Below are 24,519 nucleotides of genomic sequence, written 5' to 3'. Positions count from 1 at the left end.
GGAGGGTTAAGGTCAGGGTTGACTCTTGTGGACTCTTTTTGGAAAACAAGTGTTACAACCCATATCCACATGTGTTGGTTCATGCCATATATTAGTTAACATAAATCCAAGAAGGAATTATCCTTGAGATGATAAGAAGTCAATCCTATTGGTCTTAAGTGATACAAGAGTGTATAAGGGTGATTAACCAGTATTAGAAGTTAAACGAATCAAGGATGTTGTAACTCGTATTTTCAGGTAATCTAGCGGTGCTTAATACACTCAAGAGGTCATTTATTAAGGTATTTTAATCATATAATATCCGTATCATAAGTCTTGAAGTCAAATGAGTTATGAAACAAAAGTCGACAAAAGTTGTCGCAACTTAGGTTCATAATTTTACTTAAACATTAGGTCAAATGTTTCTAATCTTTTCTCATAATTTACAAGGAATTACGGGGTGATCTACCCACCAAATTAAAGATCTATGAGTCTAGTTTCCAACGCATTAAACCGTTCATCGATACGATCTCGGAGTAGAGAGATATTCGCGTTTTCGCGAGACTGCGCCAAGCACCTCTCTATGGGGCCCACTAAGTCGGTTTAAGATATTTGGACCTATATAGGATGACTACAACCCGTTTTAAGTCATTTCTTTTCACTATTTTCAGACCTTAGAACCCTAGGAACATCCTCTCAAGGTTCTCTCAAGATTCAAGACCCAAACAAAGGGCAAACAACACAAATCAAGTGTCGGGAATTCCGTGGCGCTAGTAAGTCTCTTGTTCTTCTTGTTGTTGCTCATTTTTGTGTCGTTCCAGCTCGTGTGGGAGGTGGTTTTAAAGGGTTTATGTTCTGTAAATACTCCCTCATGTTCTTAATATCAATCCTAGGTGATTTCAAGCCTTCTAAAGTGATTCTAGTGCCGAAAAACATTAATTGATCGCTAGTTTCGCTTTTTTGTTGTTGTGGCAGCATTGGAGGGATATTTCATGGAAATTTAAGGTCAAATTGGAGTTGTTCTTTCTGTATAAAGGTAAGGAACCTCTTACTCTATATGTATTTAAGATTATCCAAGTTGCGGCTAAGCCATTGAAGCTAGAACTTGTGAGATATATATCGAAAGGCTTGGTAGTAATGTTATTGTTTTGTGGACTGTTTTGCGTTGTTGTTGGGCTGCGTATTTTACTACTATCTTATGGAGTTTTGGAGGAGGAAGGGTGTGGAGAAACACCATATATATGTAGGGTTATGGGCTGATAGTTATTCGTAACATTTCCAGGTTGTTTGACACGACTACGGTGGTCGTCGTATGTATGGAGTGATTAGGCTATGTGTGGACTATTTTGGGAGGCTCAATATGTTTATTATTGATGTTGTTTGGGCTGTTTGGTGACTGTTTTGAATGGTGTGAGGTCATATATATAGGGGATGTGCTGTCCGTTTCATCGTAAAATAGGTTGTGGTCGATACATAATAGTTATGACGCTTAAATGATAACGATAGTATCGTTTCTCTTATTGTAGACTAAGGAGTTTTGACAATTGCATAGCTTGAGATTGGGGCAGTATATACAAGGTATGTGAGGCTATCCCTTTCCTTCTTTTGCACGACTCCGATTGCACATAATGTAATGAACGATCTTCCAAGATACTCTACTCTTAGAAGCTAGCAGTACTTACATTGTTTTCCCTCTTATGGAACGATTGATGTTAATGTTGCTTCTCTTAGTCTTATGTTATCAATGTTGTTGGTACTTCCTGATTCTTATAAGGTTCATAGTGAAGAGTTAGTCCTAATAACGTGTACAGAGGATACCGACCTTACGTCACTCCGAAAGGTTTAGAATGTGATTCCATGAGTCGAGCATGCATTATATATATGTATCTATTTTACTCTACCGAGCCACGCTATAGTTGGCCGGGTACGGCACCTATTGTGCAACCACTGATCAGTTGGGTTTTACCGAGCTCCACGTGGCCGGGTACGATTCTACCGAGCCTATTATGGCCGGGTACGATATGATGATGATGATGCCCACAGAGGCGAATGCTTTAAAGGTTTATGTATTTATACATATGTATCATGCATTTCATGTAAGTAGCCCTCAGAGGTACTAAGATGTTACAGGTGGTATATTCTTTATCCTTGCTTACATTACTGATCGTATTTATGGTTCCTTGCCTTACATACTCAGTACTTTATTCGTACTGACGTCCTTTTATTTGTGGACGCTGCATGTCGTGCTGCAGGTCCTGATAGACAGACAGGTGCAGCTCCCCCACCACAGTAGACTGTCCAGTTCAGCGGTGATTGGCGAGATCCCTTCTCCGGACTTGCCTTGGTCTTGGTATGCAATTTTTGTTATAGACATTATGGGTATGTCGGGGCCCTGTTTCCGGCTATGTTGCAACACTTATGTTCTTTTAGAGGCTCATAGACAGGTGTCGGCTCATGTATAGTTTGGTATGCCTTGTCGGCTAGTTTTTGTTGTATAGTCTTTCATAGTAGCGTGGTAGCTCATACCTTATATGTAGTTTCTTGATTGTCTGGTCATCCCCTGCTATGTATATTCATGCCGTCATATTTTATTGCTGGTTGACCATGATCTAGGTCTACCATTTATATTGATCTCGTCTGCCCTAAAAGATAATAATGAAGGTTAGATGAAATGTGCGTTGGTGCTCGGCAAGTGTGGTCGGGTGCTAGTCATGGCCCTTTAGTTTGGGTCGTGACAAACTTGGTATCAGAGCAAGTCTGTCCTAGGGGTTGTCTATAAGCCGTGTCTAGTAGAGTCTTGATTATGGATGTGTAGCGCGCCACATTTATAATCAGGAGACTACATGACATCTAGGGTTGTTACCTTCTTCCTGAATCTAGATCGTGCGTAGAGTTGAGTCGTAAGTGTTCGTCTCTAATATTCACCTTGTTTTTTCAGTGATGCCTTCGACTAGGAAGCAAACGATTAGTAGACGGCTTGATACAGCAGCGGGAGAGGGTACCAGTCAGGTTCCCCAAGTCAGAGCAGGACAAAGTGAGGCTCAAAGTGAGATGCCCTCTCATACCTCATCTACTCCATCTCCTCCAGAGGATATTAGAAGGCACCCAGCGCCTCCAGTTCCTCCGTCTGGCACTCCAGACCAGGATATGCGGAGTGCTTTGCAGTTATTGACTAGCTTGGTAGCTGCTCAGGCTCAGAGGCAGAATACTGCTGAGAAACCAGTTAGTACAAGAGTTCGTGATTTTATTAACTTAGACCCTCCAGTGTTTACCGGATCAGACCCCAAGGAGGACCCACAGACTTTTATTGACCAGGTTCATCGTACACTTCGGGTTATGCATGTTAGTGATACAGAGGCAGTAGAGTTGGCTTCTTATCGGCTACGGGATTTAGCGGTTCTCTGGTATGATAGTTGGGAGAGATCCAGGGGTCCGAACCCTCCTCCAGCTGTGTGGAAGGAATTTTCTGAGGCCTTTCTTCGTCACTACTTGCCAGTTGAGATACGACGAGCTAGAGCTGATAAGTTCTTGAACCTTAGACAAGGTAATATGAGTGTGCGAGAGTACAGTATGCAGTTTGATTCTTTGGCAAGGTATGCTCCCCATATGGTGGCCGAGATGAGTGATAGGGTGCATATGTTCGTGAATGGGTTGGGACCACATCTAATAAATGAGTGTACGACAGCCTCCTTGGTGGAGGGCATGGATATTTCCCGTATTCAAGCTTATGCCCAGACCCTAGAGGATCGTAAGCGCCAGCAGAGGGCAGTTAGGGAGCAGGATAGGGGCCAGCATAAGAGGGCGAGATTTGCAGGGTATTCTGATGACTTCAGAGGCCGCATCAGGCCACAGTTTTCGAGGAGTTCGGCGCCACCTGTAGCTAGTGCTCCTCCACAGTTTCAGAGGCCTCGATATGATCGATCCTATTCTGGTCCAGGTCAGAGTTCGCGGGCATCTGGCTCGCAACATCACAGGGATACTAGTCAGATGAGACCCCCAACACCACATTGTGATCAGTGCGGCAAGGCCCACTTTGGACTGTGTCGTCGAGGTTCTGATGCATGCTATTCGTGCGGGCAGCCTGGCCATATGATGCGGGATTGTCCTAATAGAGGAGGTGATGGTATGGCTCAGCCGACTGGATCTGTGTCTGGTTCTTCCTCATCAGTTCGACCTCCAGCACGGGGTTTTCAGCAGTCGACAGGTCGTGGTAGGGGTAGAGGTGCAGTGCCGAGTTCGAGTGGTGCTCAAAATCGAACCTATGCTCTAGTAGGTCGACAGGATCTCGAGTCGTCTCCAGATGTTGTTACAGGTATTATATCTGTGTTTTCTTATGATGTATATGCGTTGATTGATCCGGGATCTACATTATCATATGTTACACCCTTTGTGGCTAATAAGTTTGGCATTGAACCTGAATTGATAAGTAAACCCCTTGCGGTATCTACTCCGATAGGAGATTCTGTGATTGCTAGAAGGGTATATAAAGGTTGCACTGTGATGATTTGTAGTCGTCAAACCTCGACAAATTTATTTGAGCTAGAAATGGTTGATTTTGATGTGATAATGGGAATGGACTGGTTGGCCTCATGCTATGCAAATGTTGACTGTCGTACGAAGATGGTTAGGTTCCAATTTCCGGGTGAACCCATCATTGAATGGAAAGGGAACATTGCTACACCGAAAGGTAGGTTTATTTCCTATCTTAAGGCAAGGAAAATGATCTCAAAAGGTTACATTTATCATCTCGTTCGCGTTAGGGATGTGGAGGCGAAACCGCCTACTTTACAATCAATCCCTGTGGTCAACGAATTCCCAGATGTTTTCCCAGATGAACTCCCAGGCCTTCCTCCTGAAAGGGAGATTGAGTTTAGCATTGATGTGTTACCTGACACTCAACCGATCTCTATTCCTCCATACAGAATGGCCCCGGCAGAGTTGCGAGAGTTGAAGGTGCAGTTGAAGGACTTGCTGGATAAGGGCTTTATTAGGCCTAGCACTTCACCTTGGGGTGCACCAGTCCTATTCGTGCGGAAGAAAGACGGGTCGTTACGGATGTGTATCGACTATCGACAGTTGAATAAGTCTACTATAAAGAACAAGTATCCACTTCCAAGAATTGATGACCTTTTTGACCAACTCCAGGGTGCCAAGTATTTCTCTAAGATTGATTTACGTTCAGGGTATCATCAGGTGAGGGTTAGGGAGAAGGATATTCCAAAGACGGCCTTCCGGACAAGATATGGGCACTTTGAGTTCTTGGTGATGTCGTTCGGGCTAACAAATGCCCCAGCAGCTTTTATGGATCTCATGAATACTATATTCAGGCCCTATCTTGATGTGTTCGTGATTGTATTCATTGATGACATTCTAGTGTATTCTCGTTCGGAGGCGGAACATGCGGGCCACTTGCGGATAGTATTACAGACGCTTCAGGATCGTAAGTTATATGCTAAGCTCTCCAAATGTGAATTCTGGCTGAACTCAGTAGCATTCCTTGGCCATGTGATATCTGATGAGGGTATTAGTGTCGACACTCAGAAGATCGATGCAGTAAAGAATTGGCCGAGACCTACAACACCATCAGAAGTCCGCAGCTTCCTAGGACTAGCAGGATATTATAGGCGGTTTGTAGAAGGATTTTCCTCTATATCATCACCATTGACTAAGTTAACACAAAAAGCTACCAAATTCCAGTGGTCTGACACTTGTGAACGTAGTTTTCAGGAGCTGAAGAATCGATTGACATCTGCACCAGTGCTCACTCTTCCTGAAGGAACAGAAGATTATGTGGTATATTGTGATGCCTCAGGTATAGGTTTGGGGTGCGTATTGATGCAGCGTGGGAATGTGATTGCTTATGCATCAAGACAATTGAAGAAGCATGAAAAGAATTATCCAACCCATGATTTGGAATTGGCTGCAGTAATATATGCTTTGAAGATATGGCGGCACTACTTATACGGCGTCCATGTTGACATCTACACAGATCACAAGAGTTTACAATACATCTTCAAGCAGAAAGAGTTGAATTTGAGGCAGCGTAGGTGGCTTGAATTATTGAAAGACTACGACGTCGAGATATTGTATCATCCCGGTAAAGCCAATGTTGTGGCAGATGCTCTCAGCCGTAAATCAATGGGAAGCTTAGTACATATTGAGGCAGGTAGATGGGGGTTGATTAAAGAGCTTCATCAGCTAGCCAATATGAGAATCAGATTGTTAGACTCTGATGACGGAGGTGTTACTGTACAGAATACATCAGAATCATCTTTGGTAGCCGAGGTAAAAGCACGACAATATGAAGATCCTATCTTAGTACGATTAAGAGAAAGCATTCAACAGTGTAAAAGTATGGCTTTTGGGATCGGAAAAGATGGGGCACTGAGATACCAGAGCCGATTGTGTGTGCCTAATGTGGCAGGGTTGCGAGAGAAGATTATGAATGAGATTCATCAATCCCGATATTCCATCCATCCCGGCTCGACAAAGATGTATCATGATGTCAAGGAGCAGTATTGGTGGGATAATATGAAGAAGTCTATTGCAGAATTTGTGGCCCAGTGTCCCAATTGTCAACAAGTAAAGATAGAACATCAGAAACCCGGTGGATTGCTTCAAAATATAGAGATTCCGACCTGGAAGTGGGAGGTGATTAATATGGACTTCATTATTGGATTACCTCGCTCTTATCATAAGTTTGACTCCATCTGGGTGATAATTGATCGACTTACAAAATGTGCCCATTTTCTGCCAGTAAAGACAACTTACACGGCTGAAGATTATGCGAAGTTGTATATCAAGGAGATTGTTAGGCTTCATGGTGTGCCCATATCTATTATATCAGACCGAGGAGCTCAATTTACGGCTAACTTTTGGAGGTCTTTCCAGAAGGGTTTAGGCACACAAGTAAATCTCAGCACTGCATTTCATCCGCAGACTGACGGACAGGCTGAACGTACCATTCAGACACTGGAAGATATGCTACGAGCATGTGTTCTAGATTTTAAGGGGAATTGGGATGATCATCTTCCACTCATAGAATTTGCCTATAACAATAGCTACCATTCCAGTATTAAAATGGCCCCATACGAGGCACTATACGGGAGGAGATGTAGATCACCAGTTGGATGGTTCGAAGTCGGTGAAACAGAATTATATGGGCCAGATTTGATTCACCAAGCTATTGAGAAGGTGAAAGTGATACAGGAGCGATTGAGGACGGCACAAAGCAGGCAAAAATCTTATTCTGATGTCCGACGTCGTGATCTAGAGTTTGAGGTTGGTGATTGGGTTTTCCTGAGGATCTCACCAATGAAGGGTATTATGCGTTTTGGGAAGAAAGGTAAGCTGAGTCCAAGGTATATCGGGCCGTATAAAATTCTTCGACGGATTGGACAGGTTGCTTATGAGTTAGAATTGCCATCCGAATTGGAATTTGTTCACCCGGTATTCCATGTATCTATGTTGAGAAAATGTATTGGAGACCCTTCTCGAGTCATCCCTATCAAAGATGTACAAGTTACAGAGGACCTATCATATGAAGAAGTGCCAATGGCGATATTAGATCGGCAAGTCCGCAAGCTGAGAACAAAAGATGTAGCTTCCGTCAAAGTATTGTGGAGGAACAAAAATATGGAAGAAATGACATGGGAAGCAGAAGAGGAGATGAAGTCTAAATACCCTTACTTATTCCAGAATAAAGATAACAAGGATGCTGGTGGAAGACAGAATACATTGGAAGGTGAAACGGCTCTATGAGGTAAGCAATAATTTGAGAATACTCCTCCTTAATACAAAATGGTGATATGTAGATAATGTAAATACGCATAATGCTTTGTGTAGCCTTGTGAAGCCATATGTTGGGATTAATTACTTGCAAGTTTTGCTAGTGACCATTTTATAGGGGAAAATTGATCGGAAATTTCAATTGGAATCCACGATGATTTAAACTCCCCATAAACCCTTACATTCGAGGACGAATGTTCCTAAGGGGGGGGTGTTACAACCCATATCCACATGTGTTAGTTCATGCCATATATTAGTTAACATAAATCCAAGAAGGAATTATCTTTGAGATTATAAGAAGTCAATCCTATTGGTCTTAAGTGATACAAGAGTGTATAAGGGTGATTAACCAGTATTAGAAGTTAAACGAATCAAGGATGTTGTAACTCGTATTTTCAGGTAATCTAGCGGTGCTTAATACACTCAAGAGGTCATTTATTAAGGTATTTTAATCATATAATATCCGTATCATAAGTCTTGAAGTCAAACGAGTTATGAAACAAAAGTCGACAAAAGTTGTCGCAACTTAGGTTCATAATTTTACTTAAACATTAGGTCAAATGTTTCTAATCTTTTCTCATAATTTACAAGGAATTACGGGGTGATCTACCCACCAAATTAAATATCTATGAGTCTAGTTTCCAACGCATTAAACCGTTCATCGATACGATCTCGGAGTAGAGAGATATTCGCGTTTTCGCGAGACTGCGCCAAGCACCTCTCTATGGGGCCCACTAAGTCGGTTTAAGATATTTGGACCTATATAGGATGACTACAACCCGTTTTAAGTCATTTCTTTTCACTATTTTCAGACCTTAGAACCCTAGGAACATCCTCTCAAGGTTCTCTCAAGATTCAAGACCCAAACAAAGGGCAAACAACACAAATCAAGTGTCGGGAATTCCGTGGCGCTAGTAAGTCTCTTGTTCTTCTTGTTGTTGCTCATTTTTGTGTCGTTCCAGCTCGTGTGGGAGGTGGTTTTAAAGGGTTTATGTTCTGTAAATACTCCCTCATGTTCTTAATATCAATCCTAGGTGATTTCAAGCCTTCTAAAGTGATTCTAGTGCCGAAAAACACTAATTGATCGCTAGTTTCGCTTTTTTGTTGTTGTGGCAGCATTGGAGGGATATTTCATGGAAATTTAAGGTCAAATTGGAGTTTTTATTTCTGTATAAAGGTAAGGAACCTCTTACTCTATATGTATTTAAGATTATCCAAGTTGCGGCTAAGCCATTGAAGCTAGAACTTGTGAGATATATATCGAAAGGCTTGGTAGTAATGTTATTGTTTTGTGGACTGTTTTGCGTTGTTGTTGGGCTGCGTATTTTACTACTATCTTATGGAGTTTTGGAGGAGGAAGGGTGTGGAGAAACACCATATATATATAGGGTTATGGGCTGATAGTTATTCGTAACATTTCCAGGTTGTTTGACACGACTACGGTGGTCGTCGTATGTATGGAGTGATTAGGCTATGTGTGGACTATTTTGGGAGGCTCAATATGTTTATTATTGATGTTGTTTGGGCTGTTTGGTGACTGTTTTGAATGGTGTGAGGTCATATATATAGGGGAGGTGCTGTCCGTTTCATCGTAAAATAGGTTGTGGTCGATACATAATAGTTATGACGCTTAAATGATAACGATAGTATCGTTTCTCTTATTGTAGACTAAGGAGTTTTGACAATTGCATAGCTTGAGATTGGGGCAGTATATACAAGGTATGTGAGGCTATCCCTTTCCTTCTTTTGCACGACTCTGATTGCACATAATGTAATGAACGATCTTCCAAGATACTCTACTCTTAGAAGCTAGCAGTACTTACATTGTTTTCCCTCTTATGGAACGATTGATGTTAATGTTGCTTCTCTTAGTCTTATGTTATCAATGTTGTTGGTACTTCCTGATTCTTATAAGGTTCATAGTGAAGAGTTAGTCCTAATAACGTGTACAGAGGATACCGACCTTACGTCACTCCGAAAGGTTTAGAATGTGATTCCATGAGTCGAGCATGCATTATATATATGTATCTATTTTACTCTACCGAGCCACGCTATAGTTGGCCGGGTACGGCACCTATTGTGCAACCACTGATCAGTTGGGTTTTACCGAGCTCCACGTGGCCGGGTACGATTCTACCGAGCCTATTATGGCCGGGTACGATATGATGATGATGATGCCCACAGAGGCGAATGCTTTAAAGGTTTATGTATTTATACATATGTATCATGCATTTCATGTAAGTAGCCCTCAGAGGTACTAAGATGTTACAGGTGGTATATTCTTTATCCTTGCTTACATTACTGATCGTATTTATGGTTCCTTGCCTTACATACTCAGTACTTTATTCGTACTGACGTCCTTTTATTTGTGGACGCTGCATGTCGTGCTGCAGGTCCTGATAGACAGACAGGTGCAGCTCCCCCACCACAGTAGACTGTCCAGTTCAGCGGTGATTGGCGAGATCCCTTCTCCGGACTTGCCTTGGTCTTGGTATGCAATTTTTGTTATAGACATTATGGGTATGTCGGGGCCCTGTTTCGGCTATGTTGCAACACTTATGTTCTTTTAGAGGCTCATAGACAGGTGTCGGCTCATGTATAGTTTGGTATGCCTTGTCGGCTAGTTTTTGTTGTATAGTCTTTCATAGTAGCGTGGTAGCTCAAACCTTATATGTAGTTTCTTGATTGTCTGGTCATCCCCTGCTATGTATATTCATGCCGTCATATTTTATTGCTGGTTGACCATGATCTAGGTCTACCATTTATATTGATCTCGTCAGCCCTAAAAGATAATAATGAAGGTTAGATGAAATGTGCGTTGGTGCTCGGCAAGTGTGGTCGGGTGCTAGTCATGGCCCTTCAGTTTGGGTCGTGACAAACTTGGTATCAGAGCAAGTCTGTGGACAAAGACCTCTTTTATGCTACTTTAGCAAAAATGGTCATTTTTGCAAATGTGGCCCTTTTGCAATTCCAAACAAATTTTGAGGTCGGGGGAAAGTATTTTATTGGAAAAGACAGCTTTTAGACAGACTTGCCCGTTCTTCCCGAAAATAGCCTTTCGACAATTGAAAGGTAATCTAAGATTATTCCGGTAAGAACGATTTAAAATACAATCGAAGCTGGTCCGACTTATTCTTTTGATCAAAGACCTAAACTACACTTTACTCGATTATTTATTTTTTAAAAATGAGGCCGAACCTTATGTGGGTTGCCTACGTATCCCACATCCGGTGAGAATCAGACATGCGTAGTTCAGTCAATTTTGACATAAAAACATGATATTTGACTCAATTTTTTTTTTGAAACACATTTTTCCTCTCTTTTTTCAAAGATTTCGATAGATTTTCGAGGCATTTTTCAAATATCGGGATTTTCAAAAATCGGGTAAATTCTCTATCCTAGCTCACTCTTGGTTTTTCTCTTTATTTCCTTTTCCTAGCCAGTCAACATGCAAGCCGAAACAAATAAATATTGACATAACACGTAGGATGCATCAGGATGGTCTTTATTTTTGGGTACACTTGTCCTAGATGGACCCAACCCCTGTGTTGAGTCCCCAAGGTCAAATGCATGTGATGCAAATAATCATTCCTACTAAGGATCCGATATGAGGTTGCGTTATTCTAAGTTTAAAACCTATGGTTTGTGTTCTAAACCTGGCTTACCCGACCGGACAAACTCGAGTCGAGGAGGGGGCAACGTACCATGAGCACAAAAGTCTGCCCGGCCTTATTGCTTGCCCAACCCCGTTCTATTTGGTATAACTCTAACAGAAAAAGTGGTCCACGCGAACGTGTGCACCATTATTTTAGAAGACCCAGAAGGGAGGCGTAAGAAGACATTTAAATACAGTTCAAGTAATATTAAAGCGGTAAATAAATGGTAATTAGCACATTAAGTCCACGAAATACAGTAATATCGACAATAAAGCCAAATAAGAAATCACATTAATAAGCTCGAATTCTTGAACCCTGAACCAGAAGTTCGGGGTCTTATTCCCCAGCAGAGTCGCCAGAGTCATACCTCCCTTTTTATTGCCCGAAAGGGTAATATAAGGGAGATTTTCCAATTGAAGTGACATTATTTGAAATGAGATTAACTAATTTATCAGAGTCACCACTTGGAATAGTTTATTTGGTGTCCCAAGTCACTGGTTAATTTTAAATCCAAAATCGAGAAAATTTTATTTTTTAAAGTCTGCGAACCAGAAATTCTAGATAAGGAATTCTGTTAACCCGTGAGAAGATGTTAGGCATTCCCTGGTTCCGTGGTTCTAGTGCAGTCGCTTAGTGACTATTACTTGTCTTAAGTAGTCTAATTACTTATTTTTATGACCTATGTGCATTTACCTTTTAACATTTTTAATCACTTGACTTGTTCGTAATTAAAGAATTGAGTTACGCGTACGTATACTCTTTTCCTTTGGCGCGTCGAAAATCATGTCACACGAACGTGTCCACAATTAATAAAGCTTTGTTTATTTTATTAAGAAAAGTTTGGTTGAAGTTGCGCGAATGCATCCCTCGAGTTACATTTTAGAATTAAAATCACAATATGCTACGCGAACGTATACATAATTGCAATACTAATCTAAATCGAGCCTAAAGCAAACTACGATTATTTAGGGTTATTTTAATACTATGTTAATATTTATATGAGGGCCATAGGTTATTTAGTGAAAGATGTCAAACCTCAATTTTTAGAAGGCTTGTTTAATTAAGGTAATAAAAGGAGTTCTTACTTACAACTATTTTGGATTCAATGTCAAACTATAAATTATAGGTAGGGAAACATGAGGCAGGTCTTTATTTATTTGAAAAAAACTGGGCCAGCAATAGGCCCGGTGTATTATTAAAGGCAATTACTAAAGCAAAATAAGGCTGATACCCACTGGGCTCAAAATTTATCCCAGGCGTAAGATGAAGGAGGGGGGTAGCACAAGGAGCATGTTGTGGCTTGGCAGCCTGATTTGGGCCATCGCCAGGCCCAATCGTTTTAAAGACCAAGCTTTAAAGCCTGCTAAAGCTTAAATCACACCAGTTTATGTACACCAAACTTTGCACAAAATCCTAAATGAAATACCTAACATAGTGAGCCTCAACTTATTATCATGCATTTTTATAATGACAAAACAAGATTGAACCTAAGGCTATTCATAATTTGCCTTAAACTCAGATATATGGTCATTTCATAAGTGCTAAAATTAGTGATAATTTAAAGCTAACTGTACACGAGCTACTTGACTTTATAAATTGAATTATTTAACTGCTGAACCAAGGCTAATTATTCTGATGAAGTATCCAATCTGAAGGACAAGCATAATGTGGTATGGATTGGGATAAAAATTGAGCTCTAAAAGTAGTAAAAGCCTAGAAACCACACAAATGGTGATTTCGAACAAAGCTCCTTCACTTGGGCCAACATTAGGCCCAATGATTTCAATAAGGAAACTTGTTAAGGTCCTACTGACCCTCAGCCTTAGGTAAAACAAACTTCACATTAAATGAAGACCAACATTATACCAATTCTGTAAAATCAACATACATAGGCAAACCTGCTATGAGTCTTATTTCACCATCATGTTATAACAATGCCAAATTATCATTGAATGGCTTACTAATCATCCTAATTTCGAATGTATAGTTATTTTAACTATGCTAGCATTCTGACAGTGAGATAAATCTTTTCAGCAATTAACTATTCACTTTTGAACATGTATAACATTAGAATAGCATACTCTAACAATGAACTAAGTTGAATATCTGTACACTATATATTACAACAACAGATCCAAGATTCTTAAACATGGGGAAAAAAAACTGTATATCCAAGAAAGATATAAGATATCATAGGCAGACAAATAAGAAAAAATTGGAACTGAACACTCTTGGACATCTATTTTAACACTACAAATTTATAAGTTCATCTTTGTCATTCAAGGGTTCTAGAAGTACCTGGGTACAACAAAGAGTAAAATGAGAAAAATCTCTTAGGGACAGCAGAAATCAGCAAAGAACTTCAGCTAAAACAACTAGCAGTATATAACAGCAAACAACAGCTCCACATTCAAACCATTTTTTAACTTGTGAAAATAGAAAAAATCCCAGAATCCAACACCCAAAATGTCTTCAATATCAAAGTACCAGCTTAAGAATCTAACCAGAAAAACTGAAGCTTTCAAAGAGCTTTTAAGGAATTTTCTCAGTGTTTTCAAAAACCTTTGAGTGTAGAAAATGCTAATGATTGTCTGTATTCTTAGGGTTCTAAAACATCTGATTGTGTTTTCAGAGATTTTTGTGAAGAGAATAAGGCTGAATTTGTGTCCAAAAATCAGAATGAGAGGACCTACTTATGTATAGGCTGCCTAGGGAGGGTATATCTTGGGTATATTCCTTATCCTAGGGAATAAATAGTACTGTCCTTTTTAAAGACCTTGGTACAGCTGTCCTATATTTCAGCATCTTTTATAACAGCTAGGACAGCTGTGCATTTTTGATTATTTAGCCTAAGTAAAAATTCAATTTTAACCTTTAGGTTACTGCCTATTTCAGTTCTATCCTAAACTTTTATGTTCAACTGAGTCCCTAAAGTTTCTATTGATCTACACACTTAGGCAAATAGAAACAAATGGGGCTAAAATCATTAATTGAATAAAAACAACCAACAAGGCTGACTTAAGCAAATTAAAACATAAACCTAACTTCACAATGCTTTTCAGATTATCAATTTTAAAATGAGCATAGGCAGACGGGTTTAAACAAACGAACAAAATAAATTTAATAATACTGAACCTAAGCTAATTATGCATTAAACAACTATATATATAAAAAACTAAGCAAGCAATTTCAGTATACTAGAAGATGATTCCAAACAAACAGCACAACAAACAAAAAGAAAGAAATTAACAACTAATCTACAACAAAAATGAGGTTATTTAAAGATATAAACTACACGAGTCACTAATTGAAACTTGGTTAATTAAACCCCTAAGAAACTGATTTTCTAAGGAAGTTCAAGGATTGAAACGGGGGCGGCTTCTAACAATGAAGAACAAACACAATTCTAGCAAGGAAACAAAAATAAACCTAAAACATGTAACTGAACATAAAGAAAGGAGATGAAGATGACTCTCAGAAAAGGAAAAGGAAAGCAAGAAGGCAACAAGATTTACCTAAAGAGAAAAAAAATTGAAAAAAGGTCTTCAAGCGGAGGTGGATTGATGCAGGGGTCCAAATCTCTCCGAAATGACCCAAAATTGATGTTAATCAGTTGTTCTTGCCAAGAACAACTGACTAGCATGCATTTCTGGCTAATTCGAACCTTGAAGCTGAGTAAGTTAAGGTCTTCTGCTCGTCGTTCTAGCTCCAAATTTAGGGGAATTTTGTGGGGGTTTTGGGTCAAGTTGATGGTGGAATGATGAAGAGGGTGAGGTGAGGAGTACGGGGTAGCGATTTGGTTGTGTTTGGAGCAGTTGAGGTTTTGGCCGAGATTTTGATATAAGATTCGAGGAATTTAATAGGGATTTGGGGAAACTGGTTAAGAGATTCATAAAGAGGAGGCGAAGGGAAATCTAGGGTGTTTATTTAGAGTGGATTGGAGCGCCAGAACCGCCGTGATGCGATTCCCGGCAGGTGATTCCCGGTGGAGCGGCGAGGGAATAAAGGGGCGGCTAGGGTTTGCTTTGAGAGAGAATAGAGATGGAATGAGAGGGGTAATGGAGGGGCTGGTTTCCATTCAGACAGTTATATGGTTAATGAGGGATTAGTTCCGGGCCATTAGATCATAGAGATCCAATGGCTGTGATTAAGGGGGGACAAAACAGTGTCGTTTTGGACTATATGGAGATGGACCGGGTAAGGATTGGTTTGGGCCTGGGTCTGGGTGAGTTTGGGAATGATTTGGCATTAAAGAGTGGCCCAATTTCAATTATAAAGCCCCATTTTCACTTACTTCTTTTTCATTCCTTTTCCTTTTCTCTTTTTTTTCTTTTTTTTAATTAAAGAAAAATCCTAAATTAATCTAAAATTGTGGAATTAACTAGTTACCTAATTACAAAAATTATAAAAATCAACTAATCCTAAATTAAAAGTGAAAAAATCAATAATTTCAAAATAAAAGGAAAAATGAAGCATTTTTGTGATTTTCATTTTATAAAATAAATAATTATTGATTAATCCTAAAAATATAATAATAAAGCCTAAATGCAATGCATGACATTTTTGGTATTTTTCATGATTTAAATAAAAATTAAACATGCACAGAAACGCAAACAATTAATAAAATTCTACAAAAATTCCTAAAAATGGAAAATAATAAAAACAATCTATTTTCTTGGATTCTATAGGAGTAGTTCACAGAGGGCAAAAATCACATGCTCACACCCTCACACCCTCATTTCACCTCATAACCGCACTGACGACTCACATGCCAAATAGAGCCATTCTCACATAGAAGGCAAGTAAACAATGGTGTACATCTATACTCAACAATATCAAGAAAACCCCTTATCCGATAAGAGTGCTTAACTACGTGTATGCTTGTGCGGCTGTCCTAACATGGTTCACACCAGCTAGTAAGCATAAGGAAAAGAACGAATAGCACGTAGAATGTTTTCTCACAACTTTCACCAGATAAGCTCACACATGTAAGTGTACCACTATACAAATAACAACAACTAGCATTGCCCTAGGCCATCACAAATCATCACAAATCAATCCCTGATATATCCCACCTTGTCTCGCCACTTGTGCAATAGTAAAGTAAATGTCCGCCTTGTCTCACCACACGTGCGTAATAATGTTCCCACCTTGTCTCGCCACATGCGCAACCCACACATATATATAAAATCTGCCTTGTCATGCCACATGTGCAAATATCAATAGTAACAATAGCACGGCAGAAACCTCGTGCATCCCCATAACAACAACCGCACGGCAGAAACCTCGTGCATCACAATATCAACAACCGCACGACAAAAACCTCGTGCATCACCACAACAAGTATAACAACAACAATGACAGTAATACAAAGTACGACATGTAAATCACTCAAGAACCTTTGATCACAAGAAATGGTAGAACTAGTTCACAAGGAATAACCATAATAAAGAATACTAGGCGTAATAAGAACAACTTAACAGGGAAGGAAGCAATATGTATCAATGGTCCCACAATCTCTCACCATGTGGCTGGTATCTCCACACTCAAAGCAACCTCTATGCTGACGTGGCTGTGGAAACTATGCAGTACGAGTACTTTGAAACCCATGAGCACCTGAAACACTGTGTGAAGATGGAAGTGCAAACTGAATTGGCTGGCCCACAAAACCTCTACCATGATGTACCCTGCTTCCAAAATAAGGACTAGTAGATCTCTCTGGTCTACAAGGCCTCCTCGCCTCCCTGTCCTCTCTCTCCTGAACTCGCATGTCCCCTTTCTCATGGCCCCACATGTCTTCTCTCTTTTAATCTTGCATGCTCTCTACTCGGTGAGTGATCCCTACCACCTGCTTAAATTAAACATCTAACTCTAACTGTCGAGGCATGTTGAACTGAATATCTTGCCTGAGTCCCTCAATGAATCTACGGACATGCTCTCTAACTGTGGCGATCAAAGCAGGTGCATGCCTAGCCAAATCACTGAATCTCATGGCATACTCTGATATTGACATAGTGCCCTGACGCAGCTACTCAAACTTCGCACGCCATTCATCTCTAAGGGACTGGGGGTACAAACTCTCTCAGGAACATCACAGAAAACTGAACCCATGTGAGAGAAACTGACTCGGTCGGGCTACCCAACTCATACGCCCACCACCATTGATAAGCCGCTCCCCTGAGTTGAAACGTAACAAAAGCAACCCCGCTCATCTCCACAATACCCATAGTGCAAAGAATGTGGTGGCACTCCTCTAGGAAACCTTGGGCATCCTTTTGTCTCCAATCCACTGAAGGTAGGAGGGTGGTACTTCTTGTACCTCTCAAGTCTGATCTGTTCTTCCTCAGATGTTGCTGCCCTAACCACAGGATGAAGGGGGACCACGGGCTGTGTCGCCATGACACCCGAAACCTGACCAACATGACCTTGCTGCTCTGGAGTGTGGGCGGCGGGAGTTTGAGCTCCTGCCCCGGCCTATGAAGTAGCTGGTGCAACCGGAATCAAACCCCCCCCCCGAGCCAATGTACCAAACATACTCAGGAACTGTGCTAAGGTCTCCTGAAGTCCAGGGGTAACAGCAGGCGCCTCCGGTACCTACCCCTCAACTGGAACTACTGGCGGCTCCTCAACTGCTGCTCTAATAGGCGCCCTAGCTGCAATACATGCTCCTCATCAGCCTCTACCTATGCCCCTAGCGAAATATGCTAGGGGGTAACGTCATTAGGAACTACAAGTCGTGTCCTCACCATCTGTGAGAGAATAGAACGATAAAAGTTCAAACTTCGAGATCAATAAACTTGCACGATAGGAATAAAGCAAGTGAAATTGTCCTAATAGTTCTGTAGCCTCTCGAAGATAAGTACAAACATCTCTGTTCCGATCTGCAAGACTCTACTAAACTCGCTTATGACTCGTAGCACCTATGAACTTAGAGCTCTGATACCAACTTGTCATGATCTAATTTCCCTTCCGTTAGGTATCATGATGGCACCTAGTCTTAGGGACTAGGTAAGCCTAACATTAATCGAAACAACAACATTATTTTAATAACATCTAACAATTCGAAATAGAAATCTCTTAGAAATTTACAACCCAAAAATTGGTAGTACAAGTCATAAGCTCTACAGAGTGTTTGCTAGAAAACTTCTAAATACAACTGTCCAAGAATAAGAATAAACAGTGCCAAAATGAAAACTAGAAGGTGACTCTGAGCATGCGAACGCGGCGGCAGGTTTACCTTGAGTCTCTAGAGCAACAATCTGTACAACTACTAACGATCAAAACCTAGATCTATACAAAAATGTGCAGAAGTATAGTATGAGAACACCAAAGCGGTACCCAGTAAGTATCAAGATTAACCTTGGTGGAGTAGTGACGAAGAACAGTCGAGACACCCATTGGACTAAATAACCTGAACGAAAATAAGTATCTACATAAAGACTATGCGATATGGCTAACAATACAATAATTGTGATAAGAAAGGAGAACAATGAGTATCGGCGGAATACCATAATAATGGCACTGAAGAGTGAACTAAAGCACAACCTAAATCTGAAATCACAGATACAAAAAAGACAAGTAATAACTCGACAACTACTACTGCTCTAACATCAGGTTTTAGTCAACAAACTCCACGAGCTACCAAACCTAGGACAAATAACAGCTCACAGGTCTCAATACCTGAACCCTAACACTTGGCATCATGTGCCCTCATTTCACCTCATAACCACTTTGACAACTCACGTGCCAAATAGAGCCATTCTCACATAGAAGTCAAGTAAACAAGGGTGTACATCTATACTCAACAATATCAAGAAAACCTCTTATCTGATAAGAATGCTTAACTACGTGTATGCTTGTGCGAGTGTCCTAACATGGTTCATACCAGCTAGTAAGAATAAGGAAAAGAACGGATAGCACGTAGAATGTTTTCTCACAATTTTCACAAGATAAGCTCACACAAGTAAGTGTACCACTACACAAATATCAACAACAAGCATTTCCCCCAGGCCATCATAAATCATCACAAATCAATCTATGACATAGCCCACCTTGTCTGGCCATATGTGCAATAGTAAAGTAAATGCCCGCCTTGTCTCGCCACACGTGCATAATAATGTTTCCACCTTATCTCGCCACATATGCAACCCACACACACACACACACACACACACACACACACACACACATATATATATATATATATATATCCCACCTTGTCACGCCGCATGTGCAAATATAAATAGTAACAATAGCACGGCAGAAATTTCATGCAACCCTAAAACAACAACCGCACGGCAGAAACCTCGTACAACACAATATCAATAACTGCACGGCAGAAACCTCGTGCATCACCACAACAAGTATAACAACAACAATGACAATAATACAAAGTATGTCAATTAAATCACTCAAGAAACTTCGATCACAGGAAATGGTAGAACTAGTTCATAAAGAATAACCATAATAAAGAATACTAGGCGTAATAAGAACAACTCAACAGGGAAGGAAGCAATATATAACAACTATCCCACAATGTACGGTTCAACAACGAGGAAACTAACACGAGTCAAATAATTCCAAGTAAGTGCAAGTCAACTAAGGCATAGGATGTTTAAGCTTCTTTTAAGGTTGGGCAATTACAAAAGAGATACAACATATTCAAATAAAGTAGGCAACGGGAGGATAGCCATAATCTCAGTTAAGGGTGAATATTTACAAAGAGGGTAACTATAACTTCAAATAACAGTAAGCAGTTTAGGAAAGAGATAACATGGCTATAAAAGAGATAATTGTTTCAATTAAGGCACATATTAAACAAGTAACAATAATAGTGGATCATGAAGTGATTGATTCTAATTACGCAGGTAGATGTGAACTTAGTAATTAAGGAATGCAATCATAACAAAAACAACTACATATTCAATGAATAAAAGGACCTATAAAACCTAAAAGGCCAATTTCCAAAAATAAGTCTGAGCACGTACTCGTCACCTCGCGTACACGGACTACAATCTACATAGAAAACTCAAATCATAAGGGGTAGTTCCCCCACACAAGGTTAGGCAAGATACTTACCTAGAAGAAAAATCGATACTCTAAAATGAACTTCTCGGGTGAAATAACCTCCGGATGGCTCAAATCTAGCCAAAATAACTTCAAAGCATAAATAAACTCATAAGAAACTATTTCAGGTCATAAAGTCTCAATCTTTATCAAAAACTCAATCAACGCAAAAATTGACCCCCGAGCTCGCACCTCTAAACCCAACAAATTTTATAAAAACCCGAACACCCATTCCAATACGAGCCAACCATACTAAAATTATCAAATCTGATACCAATTCGCCCCTCAAATTAGGATTTTTCATTTTGAAAATTTTCTTTAAAAACCTCCATTTTTCTCAACCCAAAACACAAATTAAATGATAAAAATAGAGATAAAATTATGGATATTATAAATTCTAGGTGAAGAACACTTACCCAATTGATTTGCTTGAAAAACACATAAAGAATCGCTCAAAACTGAGCTTTACAAGTCAAGATATGATAAAAATGGCTACCCGCAATTCTAAGATCTTATATTCTGCCCAGGTCCTTGTGCATCGCGAATGCGGAGGAAGAATTGCGTTCGCATAGAAGAAAAATGAGGTTACTAATAAAATCCCTCCGTGAACGCGAGTGAAGTGACGCGAACGCGAAGAAGAGAGAACGAGAACCTACACGAATGTGTAGGGGTACCCGCGAATGCATAGAGTAATGACCACCAGTGCTTCGGACCTGGTTTCTACTATGCGAATGCGAAAGGGAGGACGGGAACGCGAAGGGAAAATGCAAACCTTCACGAACGCGAGAGCATGAATGCGAACATGAATAAGAAATATGGGATGGTCAACAGAAACACTTCACGAACATGAAAGACACTTCGTGATCGCGAAGAAGAACACCAGAAGATAGAATCAACAATTCAAAATAGGAGGAAAATGACCCGTAGCCCTCCCGAAACACACCTGAGGCCCCCTGGACCCCGTCTAAACACACAAATAAGTTCTACAACCTAACACGGACTCGCTCGAGGTCTAAAATCACATCAAACAATGTCAAAACTACGAATCGCACCAAAAATTGAGCTTATGAACTTTCAATCTTTGTGATGACCCGGCTAGTTGTCTCATGCGTTACCGCTCCGTTTCTCCCATTTCTGCTTCTTCATCCTTCGTTATCTGTGTTTTATGTGATCGAGTTGATCAGTTTGAGTTCAGAGAGGATTTGGTAAGAAATGAGACACTTAGTCTCTTTTAAGAAGGGTTAAGTTAGAAAAGTCAACCGAATGTTGACTTATGTGTTAGAGAGCTCGGATGTGAGTTCCGATGGTTCGGTTAGCTTCGTAAGGTGAATTAAGGCTTAGGAGCGTGATCGGAATTGGTTTTGGAGGTTCGGAGTAGAATTAGGCTTGAATTGACAAAGTTGATATTTTGGCAATTTCCGGTTGATAGGTGAGATTTTGATATAAGGGTCGAAATGAAATTCCGAGAGTTACAGTAGCTTCGTTGTGTCATTTGGGATGTGTGTGCAAAATTTTAGGTCATTCAAACATGGTTTGGTTGGGTTTTTGATCGAAAGCGTATTTCGGAAGATTTTAGAAACGTAGGCTTGAATACGAAGTGATTTGGTATATTTGATGTTGTTTGAGGTTTTTTGATGATTGGAACAAGTTTGAATAAGGTATTGAATTATGTTTGTGCTTTTGGTTGAGGTCCCGGGGGCCTCGGGATGATTTCGGATGGCTAACGGGAAATTTTGAGACTTGAGAGATTGCAGATTTTTGCTGCTTCTGGTGTTTTCGCACCTGCGGTTTGGGGATCGCATGTGCGGTGCCGCATAAGCGGCGAGTTGGGCGCAGAAGCAGAAAGGGGCCAGGTAAGCTGGACCGCAGAAACAGCTATTGGGATCGCATCTACGGAATCGCAGATGCTGAGGGAGTTCCCAGATACGGTTGTGGTTGGTTTAATGTATTTCGTAGAAGCGGATGGAAGCCCGCAAATGCGGTACCGCAGAAGCGGTTCTTGAGTCACAGATGCGACAGACCTGGGCAGAATGTTTTAAGTCATTTCATCCGCAATTTTGGGGCTCATTTCCTCCATAGTTGAGCATTTAGAGAGCTTTTTGACGGAGATTAAAGAGAGATTCAAGAGGGAAACGTTTGGAGGTAAGAATTTCGAATCTAAAACTCGATTCTATTGTGAAATCTACCTAGAAAATCATGGAACTTAAGCTAAAAATGGAAGAACTAGGGCTTGAGATTTTGGACTTTTGAATTGGGATTTGAAGGACCATTTGAGGTCAGATTTGAGAACTTTTGATATGTATGAACTTGTGGGGTGATAAGGAATCTAATGATGTAAAAAATTTTCATTTTCGAGAAGTGGGCCCGGGGCTCGGGTTTTGCTAATTTCGGGATTTTTGGAATTTTTTCAATTGTTTTCGCTTGGGCTTTGTTCCCTTAGCATATTGTGATGTATTCGTTATGATTTTTGGATAGATTCGATGCGCGTGGAGGCCGATTTGAGGGGCAAAGGGGTCGCGAGCTAGAGAGTTAGCCGGTTCGAGGTGATTAATGATTGTAAATGATGCTCTGAGGGTTTGAAACCCCAGATTGCACATCGTAGTGCTATATCGAGGTGAGACACACGCTTGATGATGAGCGTGGGGTCGTACACTATTGGGGATTGTGACTTGGTCCGTCCCGATTGATGATTTTACCGCGTATTTGACTGAAACTTATTTGCTATCATCATGTTTTGGGTTGATTGCCATATTTGGGCTTCGTGCTAACTATTTGAACCCTTCGTGGATTTTTATCACTATTTGCTCACTGTTTTGACTTATTACTTGAACTCAGTCATGTTGTTTTCCATTGTTTTAATACTCAACCATTTTTACTCAGTTTTGAGACTTTAATGATATTTTAAATGATGTTTTGGTCTGAGAACTGTTGTTTTACTAATGCCTGAGGGGCTTGTGATGATTTTCGGACTGAGTACGGCTGAGGGCCAGATGTGAGGATTCACTGATACTGATATAAGGTCGAGGGCTTGAGATACATATATACGCAACGAGGTGGCTTGATTGACATGAGGCCGAGGGCCTAGATTTGATGCCACGAGATGGCTTGATATTGCGCTTGGGCCGTAAAGGGCCCCTCCGGAGTCTGTACTCCCCTAGTTAGCTCGGGTACCCATTATGATGTGAGATTGAGCCCGAGGGGCTGGTATTGTTCTGAGATTGAGCCCGAGGGGCTGGTACTATTTTGAGATGTTGCTCGAGGGGCGGTTTTGTTGATACTGTGCCCGAGGGGCGAACATTTACTTGTTATTTACATATTAATTACTTGTTTTACCTGCTGAAAAAGGGATTTTACTTGATTCTTCATTGATTTACTGATTTTAAGTGATTTTTACTGCTTCGGTATAGAATGCCTTGTGTTTTACGTGTTTTCTTACTTTCAAACATTATTTATATTTATTACTCACTGGGTCAGAATACTCACATTACTCCCTGCACCGTGTGTGCAGATTCAAGCATAGCAGGTCCCGCTTCTGAGTGTTGATCCTTCCAGTCCAGGCGGTGTTTCGGAGACTACGACGTAGTTGTTGGCGTCCGCAGCCCCCATGTCTCCCTTACCTTATTATTTCTATGTTCTTCAAACAGCTGTACCAGATATTGTATTTAGTAGACTCGTATCAGGATCCTTAGTTGCTCATGACTTGTGACACCCCGGTTAGGGCTGTGTCGGGTTGGAATTCCGCTTTGTTATCTCTATTTCCACTAATTGTGCTATTAAATCATGTTTGAACTGTTCTTATGCTATTTAATTGCTTAAAAGGATGAAATGTGTTAGACTGGCTGGCCTTGTCTTCACGAGAGGCGCCATCACGACCGGGTTAGGGGTTAGGGTCGTGACAATCTTTCAACTTCTAAAACTCGCACCGAAACCTATCAAATCAACGCGGAATGTCGCCAAAATTTGCATACAAGTCCCAAATGACATAGTGGAGCTATTCCAACTCTCGGAATTGCATTCTAACCCCAATATC

Source organism: Nicotiana sylvestris, chromosome 6 (assembly GCF_000393655.2).
Source record: "Nicotiana sylvestris chromosome 6, ASM39365v2, whole genome shotgun sequence".
NCBI lineage: Eukaryota > Viridiplantae > Streptophyta > Magnoliopsida > Solanales > Solanaceae > Nicotiana > Nicotiana sylvestris.
The sequence above is the reverse complement of the archived record's forward strand: the minus strand, read 5'-3'. Positions refer to the sequence as shown.